The sequence below is a fragment of the Rosa rugosa genome, chromosome 7, assembly GCF_958449725.1.
Source record: "Rosa rugosa chromosome 7, drRosRugo1.1, whole genome shotgun sequence".
Taxonomy (NCBI): domain Eukaryota; kingdom Viridiplantae; phylum Streptophyta; class Magnoliopsida; order Rosales; family Rosaceae; genus Rosa; species Rosa rugosa.
Window position 1 is genome coordinate 6,779,084 of NC_084826.1, and position 20,825 is coordinate 6,799,908.

The 20,825-nt window shown below is 41.2% G+C and overlaps 2 long non-coding RNA genes and 1 pseudogene across 2 annotated transcripts; 1 reads left to right on the plus strand and 2 right to left on the minus strand.

The window, feature by feature from the left end:
- The first annotated feature begins 1,448 nt into the window (after positions 1-1,448).
- On the plus strand, positions 1,449-4,556 carry LOC133722734 (uncharacterized; annotated as a pseudogene).
- Positions 4,557-8,789: 4,233 nt separating this feature from the next.
- LOC133722327 (uncharacterized) lies at positions 8,790-11,605 on the minus strand. Its single transcript, XR_009852627.1, has 4 exons — positions 10,897-11,605; positions 10,526-10,815; positions 9,894-9,972; positions 8,790-8,963 (listed from the first exon to the last, which is right to left on the minus strand). It is a non-coding gene; the product is annotated as an uncharacterized LOC133722327 (long non-coding RNA).
- Positions 11,606-16,166: 4,561 nt separating this feature from the next.
- On the minus strand, positions 16,167-18,982 carry LOC133722233 (uncharacterized). The gene is made up of 4 exons (XR_009852569.1): positions 18,274-18,982; positions 17,903-18,192; positions 17,271-17,349; positions 16,167-16,340 (listed from the first exon to the last, which is right to left on the minus strand). It is a non-coding gene; the product is annotated as an uncharacterized LOC133722233 (long non-coding RNA).
- Positions 18,983-20,825: the final 1,843 nt, after the last annotated feature.

Genomic DNA, 20,825 nt, shown 5'->3' on the forward strand with positions numbered 1-20,825 from the left:
GATTGACTCGTTGGAATTCCATGATTCTTGATATCCTTCCGTACAACGAGCTTGATACCCAACAAAGCCATTGGGACAGTCATAAGATCATCATATCAAAACTACAAGTCCATCTGACGGTCCTAACTTCACAGATCACAAATCTAACGATCGAAATCGATCGAAACTTAAAAATTCATAACTTAATCATACGATCTCTAAAAATTATGAATTATATATGCACACGAACGTATCGACACGTAGAACACAAAAATGGACAGAAGCTGCCCTTGGAGTGGCCGGAGGTCGCCGGAAACCACCATCACAGTGGCGGCGCCGCCGCCCATCTAAAGTCAAAATTTGATAAAACTCACAACATGAAAGTCCTTCATCTCAACTCCAATTTCACTTTTCATAACTACGACAAAGTCAGATTATAAGCCAAAAGATTGAATTTTACCTTGGAAGTCGACGGATCCGATGAACCCTAGTTTCAAAACTCCAAAATTCGATCACCACGGATCAAATCGCTGCAAGCCTTCTTGGGGATAGCTTCTACTTCCTCTGGGCTAGAAAAGCCCTCAAAGAACTCGAGCTATAGTGGCCGGAGCTGGGAGAACCAAGGTGGCGAAGGAAGACGATTTCCAGCTCGGGCTGTGCGGCTTCTCGGTCTTCTAGCGGCCACCACGATGGTTATCAAGTCGATGTCTTCTGGAAAGTTGTAGAAAACTTCACGGTGAGAAAAATTGCTTTTGGAATCAGGTCGATCGGAGGCCTGTAGAGGAAGATATGGCCAGACAAAGTAGAGCCCAGAAAAAGTGGGGAAGAGCGATTTCGTCTCCGACGAGGCTCTCTTCTCGACCTTGTAGAGCCTCATACAGCTCGTATATCACTTCTATTTCTTCTACAAACTCGTAAAGGGGGTCGAGACCAGAAAACCCCACTTTGTTTCACATCAATCGGTGGCCGGATGAGGAAGAACGAAGGTGACGAAGGGAGGGGGTCGCGGCTGGGCTCGGGAGAGAAATGGGGAGAAATTTCTGGAGTTCCAGAAATTCTGTCCTCATTTGCAATATTCGGATTTTTTTCTCATATTTATAGAAAATCCCAATTTTCAAATATTCGTAACTTATTCATACAAACTCCGAATATTGCGTTCCATATGTCCATGAACTCGTATCGACGCGCTCTACAACTTTCATGAAGGAAGTTTTCCCAATTTCCCAATGTATAAAAAGTCACTTTTTGAAACCCCCTAAATAACGTTAGTTTTCAAAAATTAATCGTTCGAACTAATTCCACAACTTCTCCGAGCCTCGTACTCGCTCCCACTATCTTGAAATCATTTCTAAAAATCCACGGAATTTAATTTGGATTTTTCGGGGTATTACAGACTCATACTTCACTTCTTAAGGGCAACATAAATAAATCCTAATCCCGTCCATATCTTCCTCTCCATATAAACACTTCCCTGATTCTCTCTCAGCCCAAAAACTTCTCATCAAATTCGATATTTAGATCGAGTATCCAATCTTCGTCAATGTATTGCACGCCTTTGGAACTAACGCTGGTCTCCGCCCATGACATCAAGGAGACAAGGACGTCAACCTCTTCTCCACGATGGACGTCTACGCCGTTGTCTAGATCACCGGCGGCGCCAAGAAGCAGAAGCTCAAGACCCCCGTCCATAAGGGCGGCCGCACCAGCCCCAAGTGGAACCACTCCCTCAAGTTTACGCTCGACGACGACGCTCTCAATCAGGACCGCCTCAAAGTCGAGATCAAGCTCGTCTCCAACCGCATCCTCCGCAACACCAAGATCGGAAAAATTATTATTCCGGCAAAGGAGCTGCTTCAGGATTCGGGCGACGGCGTGAGCTACCAGCTTGTGACTCGCAAAGGAAGATCCAAAGGCAGCGTCATTTTCAGGTCCGAGTTGGGCGAGAAATACTGGGTTGAGCCCGAGCCTGTTGTGCAGCAGCCACAGAAGCCCGTTGGAGGAGGAGGTGACGTGGTGCTTGGTTTGTTGGGTGGACTACTGTTGAGTGGTTTGGCGATCGGAGTGATGGTTTCTAATGAGGGTAATGATGAGCCGAGCGTCGAGCGATGTGTTTGATTTCTAGAAACTCTCTAAAAAACTTCGGTTTTAAATTTGTTATTTTCGTTTTAAATTGGGTACTAGTAGTTCAGCGTTTATAACTGTAAATGGAAGCCTAAAACTATCATGCATGGTTATAGTTGTCTTCAAGCAAAAATGTTCAAAGAAAAAAACTTGTCTTTAGCAATTTGCTAATGGACCAACCTAGCTTGGCTTTTTGGAATTGTTCTCTTATAGTTGATTTCGATTTTTCATATTATTTCGCTTTTATTTGAACCCGTCATATTTTATTACTGTCTATATCCAATATTTAATTTGCATATCGGTCCATCACATCTTTACCGTTGAATGAAGCAAAAACTCTAAGATATTGAATTATTGATTTATGGATGAGAATTAATGTGTTGTTATCTTGAGAAGTCGTTAATTTGATGCTTGATAGGAAGAAGGCACCGTAGAAAAGAATGTTTAGTTTTGTTTATCTCCTAATTATGGTGATCAAGAGATAACAAGGAAATCAATGACATGCGTGTACGGGTGCTCATGGACTAGTTTGTACTATGTAAGTTGGAAAATGTTGGTTTTCAAGGGTTTCACGTAATGTACGTTTGGAGTTATCAATTGAGTTTTCATGCAAGAATAGTACCCTAGTGCATGATGTAATAGAAAATATTGGAAATTAAAAGTACGTGGCCTCTCAAAACACTTTTGATTAAAGGAGTAAATGCATGTCCTTGATTTCCTGATCGATATCTTACCTTAATTAGGAACATCTGTGTACTAATTTTGCGCAGAATGATCAATTGTAATCTAAGGTATTCATATAGAAATTTGAGAGTAGTTTTTGATATTTTTGAGAGTAGCTTTTGTGAAGAGCCGCCAGAAATCTCACCAAAAATCACCTTATTCATAAATTAAGGGTAGTTAACTTGAGTAACACATTTCTCCGAAGGCAATCATAAGATGATTATCTAACTTCTGCTACAAGTAATATGTATTTTCTGAAGTTGGAGTATGCAATTGCGTTAAGCTTAAGGATTTGAAATTTAATAGAAATAATTATAGAAAAGTTGAACAGTATATTAATATACTGATTCATCAAATATACTAGTTCGATACAGAAGTAAACTAATTTGAAATCAAATACATAAAATGAGTTTACTTCTATATTGAACTAGTTATGAATTCCAATTTGGATCCGAACTTAAAATCATACATTAGAAAAGTGACTAATAAAGATATAATTTGTAAGTGGTTATATCACAAACCACGTGGTGTGGTGTACGTGTTGGTCGAATGGCCTAGTCTGGAACCCCCAGGTCTAGCATTCGAATCCCAGCTCCATCCCGTGGCCAGCAGATTTGAGGAACCCTTTGGGTTCGTGCGTCTGCGGTGCAGTGGATTAGTCTGGCTTTGCCAGGCTTTCGCCGCAATGTCGGTGCAGGTGTCCTGGCGCTGGGATACCACTGCATGGGTGTGTGAGTTACTAACAACTAACCCGATCAAAAAAAAAAAAAAAGTGGTTATATCACACATTCACACCCAATTACACTGAGACTGTAAACGTCCTCAAATGTCGCTGTTTAACACTGTAAATTAAACGTCCTCAAAACTGTGAAGCTCCCTAACAGGTTGTAATATAGATGCTTAATCAATAATCATCTTTACTCTATTAGGATTTTATATCCAACTCCGACCCATTTGTATATGAAGTCTATTTGATTATTTTTCACGCGCATCATACAACGTAGTAGAGAATTAGGAATATTCCACTCGGTTTGTTCCTCACTTCACAGCACAATATACAAACCCTAATCCGCTCCATATCTTTCTCTCCGTATAAACACTTCTCGGATTCTTCTCAGCCCAAAATCCTCTCATCAAAGTCGACATTTTGATCGAGTATTCAATCTTCATCAATGTATCGCACGCCTTTGGAGCTAACGCTGGTCTCCGCCCATGACATCAAGTACGTCAACCTCTTCTCCAAGATGAACGTCTACGCCGTCGTTTCGATCACCGGCGGCGCCAAGAAGCAGAAGCTCAAGACCCCCGTCCACAAGGGAGGTGGCACCAATCCCAAGTGGAACCACTCCCTCAAGTTCACGCTCGACGACGCCGCTCTCAACCAGGACCACCTCAAAGTCGAGATTCAGCTCGTCTCCGACCGCACCCTCCGCGACACCAAGATCGGAAAAGTCGTTATTCCGGCAAAGGAGTTGCTTCAGTATTCCGGCACGGACGTGAGCTACCAGCTTGTGACGCGCAAGGGCAGATCCAAAGGGAGCGTCAGCTTCAGGTACAAGTTGGGCGAGAAATACTGGGTTGAGCCCGAGCCAAAACCCGAGCCCGTCATGGCTTACGCCGCTTACCCCGCCGCGGGTTACGGAAACCCACCAGTTGTGCAGCGGCCGAAGAAGTCCAAAAAAGGAAAACTGACGCTTGGTTTGTTTGCTTTGATAATTATGGGTGGATTCTAGGAATTCTCTAACATTGGCTTTTAATTTTGGTATTTTCGTTTTCTGAGTAGTAGTAGTTTTGACTTTTGACATTTGAGTTTTAATTATCAAAAGAAGTTTCTTGACCTTAATTTCCTTGTTATCTTGACCTTAATGAGGATATTAATAAAACCAAACATTCTTTTCCACGGTGTCTTCTTCTTATCTAGCATCCGATTTCAACTGCTCAAGATAATCTCATTCGTATAATTATTATCTTGATCTTCTTCTTCTTTTCCTTTCATTCAACTATCAAGATGTGATGGACCGATATACAAAATATGATAGACTGATATGCAAAATATTGGATATAAACAATTTACAACATTGGTCGAACAGTTAGCAATGATGAGTGTCAATCCCAAGCCCAGGTTTACCAACACCGACACAGAGGGAATGTTTGCTCTTTTGGTTTGCTTTGAAGTTATGAATTTGAAGTTTAATAGGAATATGTCTAAAAATGTATATTAATATATCGGTTTATCAAGTAGACTAACTTTGTACAAAAGTAGACTATTTTAATAAAAAGATAGACTAGTTCGAAATCAAGCCAAACTAATACACTAATACATATATCGAGTTTACCTCTATATTGAACTAGTTATGAATTACAATTTGGGTTTGAACTTAAACCTTAAAAATGGATAAGGCATATAAAAAGAAAATATAAATTTTTGGAAGCTAGTATTTATCGGTTCGATTTAAAATTAAGCAAAAGTACATTTTAAACGGGTATTAAAATGAAGAAATTATTTGTTTAAAATGAAGAATGTGAAGACTGCCAGCTGTCATTTTCTGTTTCGGTTTGTTATGCCTACTTGAGGTAGCTTAGCTTTCAAACTCTAATCGATAATTCTGGTGATGCTCGCTTGAGTCGTTTCCGCTCTCGTTCATATCTGTCATGGCTATTCTTGACGCCACAGTCCTAGGGTTTTGATTTGCTGTAGATTGATACCAAAGTTGCTCAGTTCCAACTAAGATTAATTGGTGAAGAGGGCATTTCCTCGAACTCCAACTGCATGTGCAAAAGGTCATCTCTTTTCTTTAATGCCATATGGCTTTCCTGTGCTTAAGTTTCACTATTTGTGTTCGAATCCGCTACTATTACATGAGTTCCGATGATCTTTGACCTTATCTTGCTAGAAGTTTCAGTATTTGTGTTCGATTCTGCTTCTATCACATGAGTTCTAACGATATTCGTGCTCAAAGTCTCAGTATTTGCGTTCTAATATGCTACTATCACATGAGTTTCGATGATGTAGACCTTGCTAAAAAATTTCAATATTTGCGTTCAAGTCTGCTACTATCGTAATATTGACTTATGTTACTGGTTATGTTGTTCTTCCTCAGTGGCTACTACTACCCAAGACAATTAAGATGGAGCCTGGCTATGTGGCTCACCCAGGTCAACTCGAAGCCGCCCCACCACCACTGGAGGTAGACGGCCCAATTCCAGGCAACAACAACAAACACATCACTAAGCTGTGCACCTCCGTCTTCCGGAAACTCTTGCTCCTATGCTACATCGTTTGGTCGGTGCGTTTTCTAGTCATGCAACCAAAAACCCCCAAGTTCAAGGTCGAATCTGGCACCGTTCAGCTCAATCCAGAAGGCTCTCAGTTAACCGCCCGGTGGGATATCACACTCCTTGCCACCAACCCCAACCACAACTTCAAAATCTACTACAAACACATCCAGGCCGGGATCCTCTACCAGACCGGTGACCTCCTTTACACGCTCGTAAAAACGCCATGGCCTTCCTTTGTTTCGAATAAGAGGAACCAGACTCGTGTGGAGTTCAAATTCAGTGTGTGGAAGGAACAGCTTAGCTACGAAGTGGTAGAGGAAATCTCCTCTCATGAAGTAGGGCTATCCGCAGTCAGATTCATCTCTTCGGTGTGGTTTATGTCTAAACTACTGCCTCCGGAACATGCTGAGCTGATGGTCACCTGTAAGGTCCCGAATAATGGCACCGTCACCTTAACGAGTCAGTACTCAGGGAAGTGCGTTGTTGAGTACTATAAAACTTATATCTTGGAATGCTTGGTTATTAGTTCTTTCATCGTCTTAGCTATTTGGGCCTGCATTTGGTGCATTTGCGTTTGTGATTCAAAGCCACGCAACACATCAGCACGCATTGCACCTAGCTAAGTTGTGGACGATAGCAGATTAGCAGTGATCATATATAGCAACAGATGCAGCACTGCAGAACTTGAAATGAAGAGGCTACTGTAGCCTCTACCATAGTGAGGAGGGATGTGAAAGAACGCCTCTCAGAAGTATCAATAATACTGCCACAAAGTATTTAGGCATACCTATTTCTTCATATTAATTTCTGGACTGTTTGTTTACTTGCTACAGCTGTTAAAAATCATTGTTTTGAACGATACATATGTAGAAAACCTACCTTTTATGTAGCATGTGTTAAGAGATTTCTTCTTTTTTTATTTATTTTTTTATTTATTTCTAAAATGGAGATAGTTGCACGTAATGACAGATCACGGCCATATTATTGAAAGTTTGTGGTAACAACGGGTTTTGTTTACATCATAAGCACATTGTTTTATTTATTTATTATTATTATTATGTTTTTGAAAAGAAAATGAAACAAAACAACTAACCCCAACAACACCACTACTATACTGATCTAGATTCAAGGTAGAAATTGCAGAGAGAGGAAGACTATTCCTTCAAATTCCGGGAGCTTGATTTGCATGGCCAAGAGAGGTAATTGTGTCGGCCACAAAGTTTGTTTCACGGAAAATATGCTTGAAAGAAATACTCTCAAAATTATGAGCAATAGCTTGGATGTGTCTGATCAAGGCTCTAATACACCACGGGGATCACACTTCTTGTTGTTGGAATTAATGATGAGTTTAGAATTTCGCTCAACAAGAACAACCACTTTTCCAAAGCTTGGATCAAACCATCCTTAATTAACAGCACTGCATTTCGCAACAGTAACGTTGGAGTGGCCAATTCACAATAGGGGCACCATTTGAGCCTCTAATAACGAAGCCAGCAACAGCTTTATTCTTGTTGATGACGGAACCATCAAAGTTCAGTTTAGAGAAATGCTCCAGGGGGTGGGGATTTTTTTTCTTTTTGGCAGACAAATGACTCATCATCTTTTTTATAGCCCAAATTTTTATTTGTATTTTAGATTTATGATGAAATTTATAAAGATTGACTCGTAGTATATTAGGCTTAGGCACGGTGCGGTGCAGTGCAGATTTAGGCCCAAACTAGAACTAATTAATCTACTTCTTTCGGGGGGTGGGTACCAGTGAATGAGAGAAGAAGAACAACTTAGACTCTTCAAGTTGACCGGATTATGATCTCTGTAGTTGCTTCCTTGAATTGGTAACTGAAACCCAAAGATCTATGAACTAACCCATGTTTGAGTACTAACTACTAATCAAGCAAGACAAATGACTCATCATCTTTTTTATAGCCCAAATTTTTATTTGTATTTTAGATTTATGATGAAATTTATGAAGATTGACTCGTAGTATATTAGGCCTAGGCACGGTGCAGTGCAGTGCAGATTTAGGCCCAAAGTAGAACTAATCTACTTCTTTAGGTTGAGCCATATTTCAAACCGCAGCCGCATTTCAAATGGACTAGACTGCTTAATTCGATTGCACTGTTTTTCGGTGCGGTGCGATTTCAAGTTGGGCCCGGTTTACTTATTTTCAACCTAATATTGAGGCCCAAAAGGCAGGCCCAGACAAATGATTCCTTCTTCCTCTTGCAATAGACTAACTGCTTACTGCTTAGCGAATCAATTAAAGATCATATAGCGAAAATAAGTTTGGAATCGTACCGTCGAGCAGGCTGTTGCCAAATCCCACACCACAGCAGAGACCCAACTTGCCGAGTTGTTGGTGTTTGATATCGACCAAGGGAGAAGAAGGATTGAGAGGGGAGCAGGGTTTGATCAAAGAAGAAGGATTAAGATCGAGGTTGAGAGAGGGAGGGAAGCAGGGTTAGTCAGAGAAGAAGGGGGGGGGGGGGGAGAGAGAGAGAGAGAGAGACTGAACTTTGTTATTATGTAAAATTCCCATGCCTACTCTTTTTTAGTCTGTACATTTGTTATTGTGTTATCACGCCCCGAATTTTGAATAATAAATTCAAATCCGAAACATGAATAAACAATTAATACAAATAACGTTCTGAATTTTTTTTTTCAGAAACAAACACACCACTCGCCACTCAACACAAAACTCGAAAACCTCGAGTTAATTATTACAATTCACTCTTACAAAGTAAAATCGTAAAGCTCTAAATGAGCATAACAAACCTCACAATATAATGCTGTAATTCACATAACACTACTCTAAGCAGCCCGATCACCGTCCTGGTTCTCCTGACCTGTAGGATTACCCGCTACACAATTTGAATAGTGTACCGGGAGTTGCAACAACACAAAACCCGGTAAGCTTTTTACAGCCAGTATGAGTAAACAAGAAAGAACTGTTGATTTTAAATTACAATTCTTATAACTCAACAACACAACCAACAATCTCAACATCCACGACGCAAACGTCAACCAATTCAATATCACCACTTTGGTCCTATCACACAACACTATCACCACTTTGGTCCCATCCCATAACACGTTAGAGCTCTAACTGCCTCGTTACCTCTGACACCTTGGCCTAGGGTCAAGCAACGGCAAAAATACTTCGGTTAACACTATAACCGTCGCGCTTTGGACATCCCCGTCCTCAGCACCATATACTTCGGTTAATAATAAACCGTCGCGCTTTGGACATCCCCGTCCTCAGCACACAACTTCGGTTAATAATAAACCGTCGCACCTTGGACATCCCCGTCCTCAGCACACAAACACTCCGGTTATCCTTAACCGTCGAACTTCGGACACCTCATCCTCAGAACCCTACATTCTCTAACTCTATACATCCTCCAATGTAAATCATGAATATTAACAAGAACTCATCAATCATGTTCATCACATATAAATATGGTAAGTCACATGTCAATTCATAAAAATTTAATCATCCCAATTCCACACTCTTCAATGTCACACCATTCATATATAATCACGTAAATATATATATACGTAATTATCCGCTCAGGGATAATCACTAATACCAACTATAGTTCACATGCAATAAAACCGAAAAATTCATTTGTATAGTAAAAATCATTTTACTTACCCATGGACCGTAGTTGATCAAGTCCATATGATTTTAAAACAAATATTTATTCCATAAATATTTTCACGCAATTACGACAAAATAAGGTAATTAAATTTATTCGGTTCGTAATATGAACCACGTGAGGTTTACTCACCTCTAAATTCCCGCTGCGTCTTCTTAACAGCTCAAAATACAATTTCACGAATCGTCCGCCAAATCAAACCGTCGATCACCTAATCAAACATGACCTTAACTTAGCAAATAACTCAAAAACATAATCAAACGACAATTCAACGGTCGGATTGAAATTAAATGATGATCCAACGGTCGGATCCTCACGGATCGCCTTCCTAATCACTGTTTTGCATTTATACGAAGATCCAACGGTCGGATCTTCGCCCATGACTACACAAAGCCACTGGGACTGTCATAAGATCATCATATCAAAACTACAAGTCCATCTGACGGTACTAACTTCACAGATCACAAATCTAACGATCGAAATCGATCTAAACTTAAAAATTCATAACTTAATCATACGATATCCAAAAATTGCGTATAATATATCGAAATGATCGTATTGAAATATAGAATCTGAAAATGTACAGAAACCATATTTTTGATCCCCGGAGGTGGCCGGAAAGGGCCGCCGGAGTTAGTGGCAGAGCCGCCGCCGACCACCACCAATGGTGTCGGGGCCGGGCTGCTCTTCTTCCTCTCATCATGCTTGACAACTTTCATAACTAGCACGAAGTCTGAAAATGACCGGAAGGGGTCGAAAATTACCTTGAACAGTATGAAGGTGGCCGGAATTTTCCAGAAACCGGCGAGAAACTGCAGAAAACGGCGAGCTCCAATTCGACGTAAAAACGTCAATTTAAGGCTTCGATTCCTTCTGAAGAGTTGTTAAGAAACTCAAGAAGAACTCACTGGTTCAAGAATCACAGAAAAATATGGTCTGTAGCTCGAGATATACCGATCGAAAGCTTCGGTGGTCGGAAAAATTCCAGAATTTTGCAGAATCCGGCAAGGCTTGATTTCGACGTCAAAACTTCAATTTCAGGCTTCGATTCCTTCTAGAGAGTTGTTAAGAAACTCAAGGTGAGTTTACCAGTTCAAGAATCACTCAAAACGATGCACTACAACTCGAGATATACCTATCAAAAGCTTCGGTGGTGGTGGAAAATTTCCAGAATCCGGCGAGCTCCGACGAACGTGAATCCGATCACTCCAGGTGCGATCCTTCTAGAATGATGATCAGAAGGTTGAGGCGAGTTCAGGGAGCTAAGGATCGTGAGTTTTGGTGGCCGGAGCGAGGAGAAAACCGGCGTTGACCGATTTTTGTTTCAAAGTTTGCGGCTCCGACTGCCGGATTTGAGGCCGTTCCGGTGGAAGTGATCACGTCTAGCAGGTAGGCGGCGTCGAGGCGAAGGCAAGGGAGGTGGTCTGGTGTCGATTGGTGGCCGGAGGAGGGAGAACTCGGCCGGAGAGCTTTGCTCTGTTTTTTCTGGGCTCGGACGCGCGCAAGAGAGAGAGAGTTCGGTTTCCAGAAATGGAACTGAAATTATTTTTGGTAATTTCCAAAAATGGCAGCTTTATACTAAACTGGAAACTTTTTCAAAAAAATCATAACTAATTCATACGAACTCTGATTTTTGCATACCACATATGCACGAGATCGTATCGACGAGCTCTACAACTTTCATGAAGGAAGTTTTCCCCAATTATGAACGTATAAAAAGTCAACTCCTTTGACCTCCCCTAAAACGTTCAGTTTTCGAATAAAAATTGTTCGAACCAATTTCACCACTCCTCCAAGCTTCATACTTTCTCCCATGACCACGAAATCATTTCTAAAATGTCCTCGGAAAAATAATTTAGATTTTTTCGGGGTATTACAATCCACCCTCCTTAAAGAAATTTCGTCCCGAAATTTAAGCGTAAGTCAATTCCTCTTGATTAAGGTTGACCTAACCATCGAATCTCCATCATTCCCAAAGTTGTAGTAATCTACAAAGCCACAGCCCTTTGTATAAAAATACATTCCTATGGCCACTAAATGCTTTCGTCACGATGTAAATTCACAAAACAACTGCTCAACATCACTCCACATCAATTACACAAAATCATCACGTGGATCATCACTTAGATCTTCACAGAGATTATCTCATAGATCCTCACATAGATCATCACCCTGTACTGGCATACAAGCACAGTAAAGACTCCCACAAAGCGTTTCGCTACTCCATTAGCATCACGGTAAATCTCTATAGTAAAACTTAAGCATGCACTATTCTACACAACAATAGAGATGCATCACTCAAAACAAATCATTCTCAAAAGCACGCCAATAAAACATGTCACCCAGTGATGATGACTTGGGCTTGCTCAATCCTTGGGCTAAGCATTAGGGCTGGCCAATTGGGCTGAAGAAACCGAACCATTCACATTTCGAACCGGCCCGAACCAATTTGGGTTTAACATTTGGGCCTACCATTCGGGCCGAACAATTGGGCTTAACATTTGGGCCTACCAATCGGCCCACCGACTTCCAGCTCGGCTACGGTATGAAATTGTACATACCGTAGGTATACCGTATATATGTATGCATACCGTACAGACCGTATATACGTATGCATATCGTATAACTGTATATACGTATGCATACCGTACAGACCATATATATGTATGTATACCGTACATACCGTATATACGTCCGTATATCAAGCATATACGAGATCCAAAAATATTTGTAAGAGGTAAGGTTCGAACTCCCGACCTCGAACACGAAGGTTTTGCTCCCAACCACTGAAGCAAGAGCTGCCTTCATTAATATATGCTCACGTGTTATATTTATTATGTCATAAGCGACATAAATAAAATAACAGGGAAGGCAAGGTTCGAAACCTCAACCTGCCGCACGAAACCTTTTTCCCCCAACCACTGGAGCACAAGCTGTGCTTAATATAATGTGTACAAATGTTATACTTATTATGTCATAAGCGAACATAATAAAAATAAACGAGAGGCAAGGTTCGAACCTCTGACCTCTTGTACAAGAGCCTTGCTCTTCAACCACTAGAGCACCAGCTGCTCTCGTTACTATCCATGCAACTTCTTTTATTTATTCTATCATAAGCGATAGAATAACAACAAACTGTCGGTACACTCCACGTGCCACGACACGTCTCTTCCGTGATTTACGGAAAGCAAATCACTTTCGGCTAAAGCTGTCTGCCACAGCGTCTCGAGGTTCGGCCTGTCCCCTTACACGCTCTCCACGCGCCAACAACTTTTCCGGGTTTTCGGATGACTTTAATCCAACGCGTAGATTGAATCTCAGAGATCGTCCATCCAACGGTGGAGATCTGCTCACCTCGTTCTATAAATAGGTGCATCCTGGAGAAAAACTGTTCACACCAAAGAAAAGAAATTTTCCCCAGCCATTCTCTCTCAAACTCTGCAGTCTTCCTCTCGAAACTCAAATCCTTTCTTCATCAATTTCAATCCTTCTCTTCTGATCTTCTCTCCCATTTGAAGATTCGATTTCATCTTTCCTCTGAGAATCTCAGATCTCCAATCACCAGTTCAACAACTCCAATCCTTCTAACAAAATCTCCCTCAAACACTAAACCATGTATTCCTCGATATTCACATCCTCTCACCTCATGACCCAAGAGCCACGAACTCTGCAACTAATGGAGCTCCAAACCCCGCAACAAATGGAACCACAACAACAGCAACCAACAGAGGAGGGAGGAAACACCCAAGCAGCTGGAAGTAGTGCCAACATGGATTTCTGGCGAAGCCGTACCAGATGGATTCCTACTCCAGAACAAATAAGAATCCTCAAGGATCTTTACTACGTCAAGGGATTTAAGTGCCCATCTACAGAGCACATTCACGAGATCTGCCTCCAGCTGAACCAGTATGGACATGTTGAGGGTAAGAACATTTACTTTTGGTTCCAGAACGTCAGGGCTCGAGAGAAGCAGATGAATAGGTGTAATCAGGCTGCTCCAGTGCCCATGGGAACTAGTTCTCTTGGTACTGGTGGATCCATCGATCTCAATTTTGGGTCCACTGGTTCTACTGGTGCTGGTGGATCCATCGACATCAATTTTGGGCCAGCTGGTGGATCCATCGACATCAATTTTGGATCCACTAGTTCTACTGATGATGGTAGATCCATTGATCTCAACTTTGGTTCCACCTATTCTACTGGTAATGAAGGATTTCTTGATTTAAATTTTGTTTCATAATCTTCCTCACACTTCAACACTAATACCAGTACAACTCTTTTGGCACAACAGGAGGACAAACATCCCTACAACAACGAGGAGGAGATCACCAGGAGGTTCAAACTCTTCCTCTGTTCCCCGTGCACGGCGAGGACGTCTTTGGTAACCTGAAGACTACTTCCGAGGAAGGTAGCGCATTTGGTTACTATTCTGGTGGCTCAGGCGGTTACCACAGTGGCTCAAACGTTTCTCTTGAGCTCAGCCTCAACCCATCCGGAGCTGCTGACTAGGCTTAGTATAGAATAGTCCTCGTTTCCCTTTTTGTAATATAAAATCAATAAGATTGTGTGCATGTTTTCTTTTCTTTTTGTTTAACCAACAACAACACCAAGGATCGAACCTTGGTCACTCAATACTCTTTTCAAAACCATCGAGAACTCTGCTGCACACATCTTTCATAATGATGCAATAAAAACAATCACTCAAAACCTAGCAATCAATTAAGTCACACAGAGGTCAAGCTAGTATCCTCTGAGTCAAACCAAACACAATAATTTCGTCGCTAGAATTAGGGATTAATAAAGCTAAACACTTCCTGAGTTAGTTAGGAAAAACCCACATCTTTAGAGTTACACTTACAACTCTAAAAAAAATCTCGATCATTCCATCTATCAATTGCTTCAACAAGCAATATGTACCATCTTAGCATCCACTAATCGATACTGGTACAACACTCAGTATCTCACCCACGAATCACCTCACTGCTCATTTGATGGTAAGTCAACATCTAGTGGTCAAAATTCTGTGATTATAGCACTTCACACTAACCACGTCATAATCCATAATCTGTCCTCACAACAGTATCTGGCCTCATAAATTAGTTATACAACCCTAGCACTCCTAGAGTTGAAAACAACGTTATTACCTAAGCTCATACATCAACACAATGTCTCTTCACAGTCAATCCTATCACGAGGTCATATCAATCTTTCCATAAGTCAACCATACACAAAATCCATCATAGTAACAACGAATTATGCATTACTACTCAACAATAGTCAGTGAAGCAGCACTCCACAATAATTTCCAATACCATCCGCAGACCTCAAACCACACCCCGACATTTAGCTAATATATAGTAGCTATCCTAAACACCAAACAACTGAGCATGAATGAATGCTCCATTATAACACAATTCCATCACTAAGCAACCAATAACTGCTAAGTATTCTTCAACTCAAAACATCTGCATATCCAACTAATGGAAAGTATCACAACTACTAGTCAAATACTCGTAACGACTTTAGATACAAGCATTGGTCAAACACCATGACCCCAACAACCAACGACTACAATGCACATAAGGATACTGTTTTTCGTGGAAACCATCCTCAATAACTCCACCAGAGTTTAATCCAAAGGTTCCCATTCCTCAAAGGTTATAACTCAAAGAAGCTACACAAACTCCACCACTTCACTTACAAAGTCAACCTATGCCATGATCACTTAACATACTACCCTTATTAAAGGTAACATAAGTATCTCCCAAATTACATCACTACACTCGTACACCAATATAGTCTTGAGAATTCTGTCTCATAATCTCTCACACTCCTATCATCTTGAGTTGGTGAGATCAATTCTCTTTTCAACTATTCCTAGGGTCTCAATCTCTTTCACCATTTCAACCCAAGAATAACATCCATCACATCAACTACAGGTAGACTAGGCAACTCAACCTCTAATGCCTCCACCTCATCCTCAACTGTCTCCATAGAAAGATCATGTCCCTACATCAGACTCGACCTCTACCTCACCGACTCATCAGAGTTAAATCCAGAGGTTCCTATTCCTCGAAGATCACAACTCGCGGAAACTAAACTTATTCTAATACGAACTTAGTAGACAACTCTACCGTCCTACGGACTTACACGTTGTCTAGACCCCATACTAAGACATACCCAATGATTATACCAGTACCGAAGAGTATATGATGGGGATCCGCTGCAGACGGGCCATCACTCGGGAGGTACTGATTATCACCAAATATGTACCTTACGCTCTGATACCAAACTGTCACGCCCCGAATTTTGAATAATAAATTCAAATCCGAAACATGAATAAACAATTAATACAAATAACGTTCTGAATTTTTTTTTTTCAGAAACAAACACACCACTCGCCACTCAACACAAAACTCGAAAACCTCGAGTTAATTATTACAATTCACTCTTACAAAGTAAAATCGTAAAGCTCTAAATGAGCATAACAAACCTCACAATATAATGCTGTAATTCACATAACACTACTCTAAGCAGCCCGATCACCGTCCTGGTTCTCCTGACCTGTAGGATTACCCGCTACACAATTTGAATAGTGTACCGGGAGTTGCAACAACACAAAACCCGGTAAGCTTTTTACAGCCAGTATGAGTAAACAAGAAAGAACTGTTGATTTTAAATTACAATTCTTATAACTCAACAACACAACCAACAATCTCAACATCCACGACGCAAACGTCAACCAATTCAATATCACCACTTTGGTCCTATCACACAACACTATCACCACTTTGGTCCCATCCCATAACACGTTAGAGCTCTAACTGCCTCGTTACCTCTGACACCTTGGCCTAGGGTCAAGCAACGGCAAAAATACTTCGGTTAACACTATAACCGTCGCGCTTTGGACATCCCCGTCCTCAGCACCATATACTTCGGTTAATAATAAACCGTCGCGCTTTGGACATCCCCGTCCTCAGCACACAACTTCGGTTAATAATAAACCGTCGCACCTTGGACATCCCCGTCCTCAGCACACAAACACTCCGGTTATCCTTAACCGTCGAACTTCGGACACCTCATCCTCAGAACCCTACATTCTCTAACTCTATACATCCTCCAATGTAAATCATGAATATTAACAAGAACTCATCAATCATGTTCATCACATATAAATATGGTAAGTCACATGTCAATTCATAAAAATTTAATCATCCCAATTCCACACTCTTCAATGTCACACCATTCATATATAATCACGTAAATATATATATACGTAATTATCCGCTCAGGGATAATCACTAATACCAACTATAGTTCACATGCAATAAAACCGAGAAATTCATTTGTATAGTAAAAATCATTTTACTTACCCATGGACCGTAGTTGATCAAGTCCATATGATTTTAAAACAAATATTTATTCCATAAATATTTTCACGCAATTACGACAAAATAAGGTAATTAAATTTATTCGGTTCGTAATATGAACCACGTGAGGTTTACTCACCTCTAAATTCCCGCTGCGTCTTCTTAACAGCTCAAAATACAATTTCACGAATCGTCCGCCAAATCAAACCGTCGATCACCTAATCAAACATGACCTTAACTTAGCAAATAACTCAAAAACATAATCAAACGACAATTCAACGGTCGGATTGAAATTAAATGATGATCCAACGGTCGGATCCTCACGGATCGCCTTCCTAATCACTGTTTTGCATTTATACGAAGATCCAACGGTCGGATCTTCGCCCATGACTACACAAAGCCACTGGGACTGTCATAAGATCATCATATCAAAACTACAAGTCCATCTGACGGTACTAACTTCACAGATCACAAATCTAACGATCGAAATCGATCTAAACTTAAAAATTCATAACTTAATCATACGATATCCAAAAATTGCGTATAATATATCGAAATGATCGTATTGAAATATAGAATCTGAAAATGTACAGAAACCATATTTTTGATCCCCGGAGGTGGCCGGAAAGGGCCGCCGGAGTTAGTGGCAGAGCCGCCGCCGACCACCACCAATGGTGTCGGGGCCGGGCTGCTCTTCTTCCTCTCATCATGCTTGACAACTTTCATAACTAGCACGAAGTCTGAAAATGACCGGAAGGGGTCGAAAATTACCTTGAACAGTATGAAGGTGGCCGGAATTTTCCAGAAACCGGCGAGAAACTGCAGAAAACGGCGAGCTCCAATTCGACGTAAAAACGTCAATTTAAGGCTTCGATTCCTTCTGAAGAGTTGTTAAGAAACTCAAGAAGAACTCACTGGTTCAAGAATCACAGAAAAATATGGTCTGTAGCTCGAGATATACCGATCGAAAGCTTCGGTGGTCGGAAAAATTCCAGAATTTTGCAGAATCCGGCAAGGCTTGATTTCGACGTCAAAACTTCAATTTCAGGCTTCGATTCCTTCTAGAGAGTTGTTAAGAAACTCAAGGTGAGTTTACCAGTTCAAGAATCACTCAAAACGATGCACTACAACTCGAGATATACCTATCAAAAGCTTCGGTGGTGGTGGAAAATTTCCAGAATCCGGCGAGCTCCGACGAACGTGAATCCGATCACTCCAGGTGCGATCCTTCTAGAATGATGATCAGAAGGTTGAGGCGAGTTCAGGGAGCTAAGGATCGTGAGTTTTGGTGGCCGGAGCGAGGAGAAAACCGGCGTTGACCGATTTTTGTTTCAAAGTTTGCGGCTCCGACTGCCGGATTTGAGGCCGTTCCGGTGGAAGTGATCACGTCTAGCAGGTAGGCGGCGTCGAGGCGAAGGCAAGGGAGGTGGTCTGGTGTCGATTGGTGGCCGGAGGAGGGAGAACTCGGCCGGAGAGCTTTGCTCTGTTTTTTCTGGGCTCGGACGCGCGCAAGAGAGAGAGAGTTCGGTTTCCAGAAATGGAACTGAAATTATTTTTGGTAATTTCCAAAAATGGCAGCTTTATACTAAACTGGAAACTTTTTCAAAAAAATCATAACTAATTCATACGAACTCTGATTTTTGCATACCACATATGCACGAGATCGTATCGACGAGCTCTACAACTTTCATGAAGGAAGTTTTCCCCAATTATGAACGTATAAAAAGTCAACTCCTTTGACCTCCCCTAAAACGTTCAGTTTTCGAATAAAAATTGTTCGAACCAATTTCACCACTCCTCCAAGCTTCATACTTTCTCCCATGACCACGAAATCATTTCTAAAATGTCCTCGGAAAAATAATTTAGATTTTTTCGGGGTATTACAATCCACCCTCCTTAAAGAAATTTCGTCCCGAAATTTAAGCGTAAGTCAATTCCTCTTGATTAAGGTTGACCTAACCATCGAATCTCCATCATTCCCAAAGTTGTAGTAATCTACAAAGCCACAGCCCTTTGTATAAAAATACATTCCTATGGCCACTAAATGCTTTCGTCACGATGTAAATTCACAAAACAACTGCTCAACATCACTCCACATCAATTACACAAAATCATCACGTGGATCATCACTTAGATCTTCACAGAGATTATCTCATAGATCCTCACATAGATCATCACCCTGTACTGGCATACAAGCACAGTAAAGACTCCCACAAAGCGTTTCGCTACTCCATTAGCATCACGGTAAATCTCTATAGTAAAACTTAAGCATGCACTATTCTACACAACAATAGAGATGCATCACTCAAAACAAATCATTCTCAAAAGCACGCCAATAAAACATGTCACCCAGTGATGATGACTTGGGCTTGCTCAATCCTTGGGCTAAGCATTAGGGCTGGCCAATTGGGCTGAAGAAACCGAACCATTCACATTTCGAACCGGCCCGAACCAATTTGGGTTTAACATTTGGGCCTACCATTCGGGCCGAACAATTGGGCTTAACATTTGGGCCTACCAATCGGCCCACCGACTTCCAGCTCGGCTACGGTATGAAATTGTACATACCGTAGGTATACCGTATATATGTATGCATACCGTACAGACCGTATATACGTATGCATATCGTATAACTGTATATACGTATGCATACCGTACAGACCATATATATGTATGTATACCGTACATACCGTATATACGTCCGTATATCAAGCATATACGAGATCCAAAAATATTTGTAAGAGGTAAGGTTCGAACTCCCGACCTCGAACACGAAGGTTTTGCTCCCAACCACTGAAGCAAGAGCTGCCTTCATTAATATATGCTCACGTGTTATATTTATTATGTCATAAGCGACATAAATAAAATAACAGGGAAGGCAAGGTTCGAAACCTCAACCTGCCGCACGAAACCTTTTTCCCCCAACCACTGGAGCACAAGCTGTGCTTAATATAATGTGTACAAATGTTATACTTATTATGTCATAAGCGAACATAATAAAAATAAACGAGAGGCAAGGTTCGAACCTCTGACCTCTTGTACAAGAGCCTTGCTCTTCAACCACTAGAGCACCAGCTGCTCTCGTTACTATCCATGCAACTTCTTTTATTTATTCTATCATAAGCGATAGAATAACAACAAACTGTCGGTACACTCCACGTGCCACGACACGTCTCTTCCGTGATTTACGGAAAGCAAATCACTTTCGGCTAAAGCTGTCTGCCACAGCGTCTCGAGGTTCGGCCTGTCCCCTTACACGCTCTCCACGCGCCAACAACTTTTCCGGGTTTTCGGATGACTTTAATCCAACGCGTAGATTGAATCTCAGAGATCGTCCATCCAACGGTGGAGATCTGCTCACCTCGTTCTATAAATAGGTGCATCCTGGAGAAAAACTGTTCACACCAAAGAAAAGAAATTTTCCCCAGCCATTCTCTCTCAAACTCTGCAGTCTTCCTCTCGAAACTCAAATCCTTTCTTCATCAATTTCAATCCTTCTCTTCTGATCTTCTCTCCCATTTGAAGATTCGATTTCATCTTTCCTCTGAGAATCTCAGATCTCCAATCACCAGTTCAACAACTCCAATCCTTCTAACAAAATCTCCCTCAAACACTAAACCATGTATTCCTCGATATTCACATCCTCTCACCTCATGACCCAAGAGCCACGAACTCTGCAACTAATGGAGCTCCA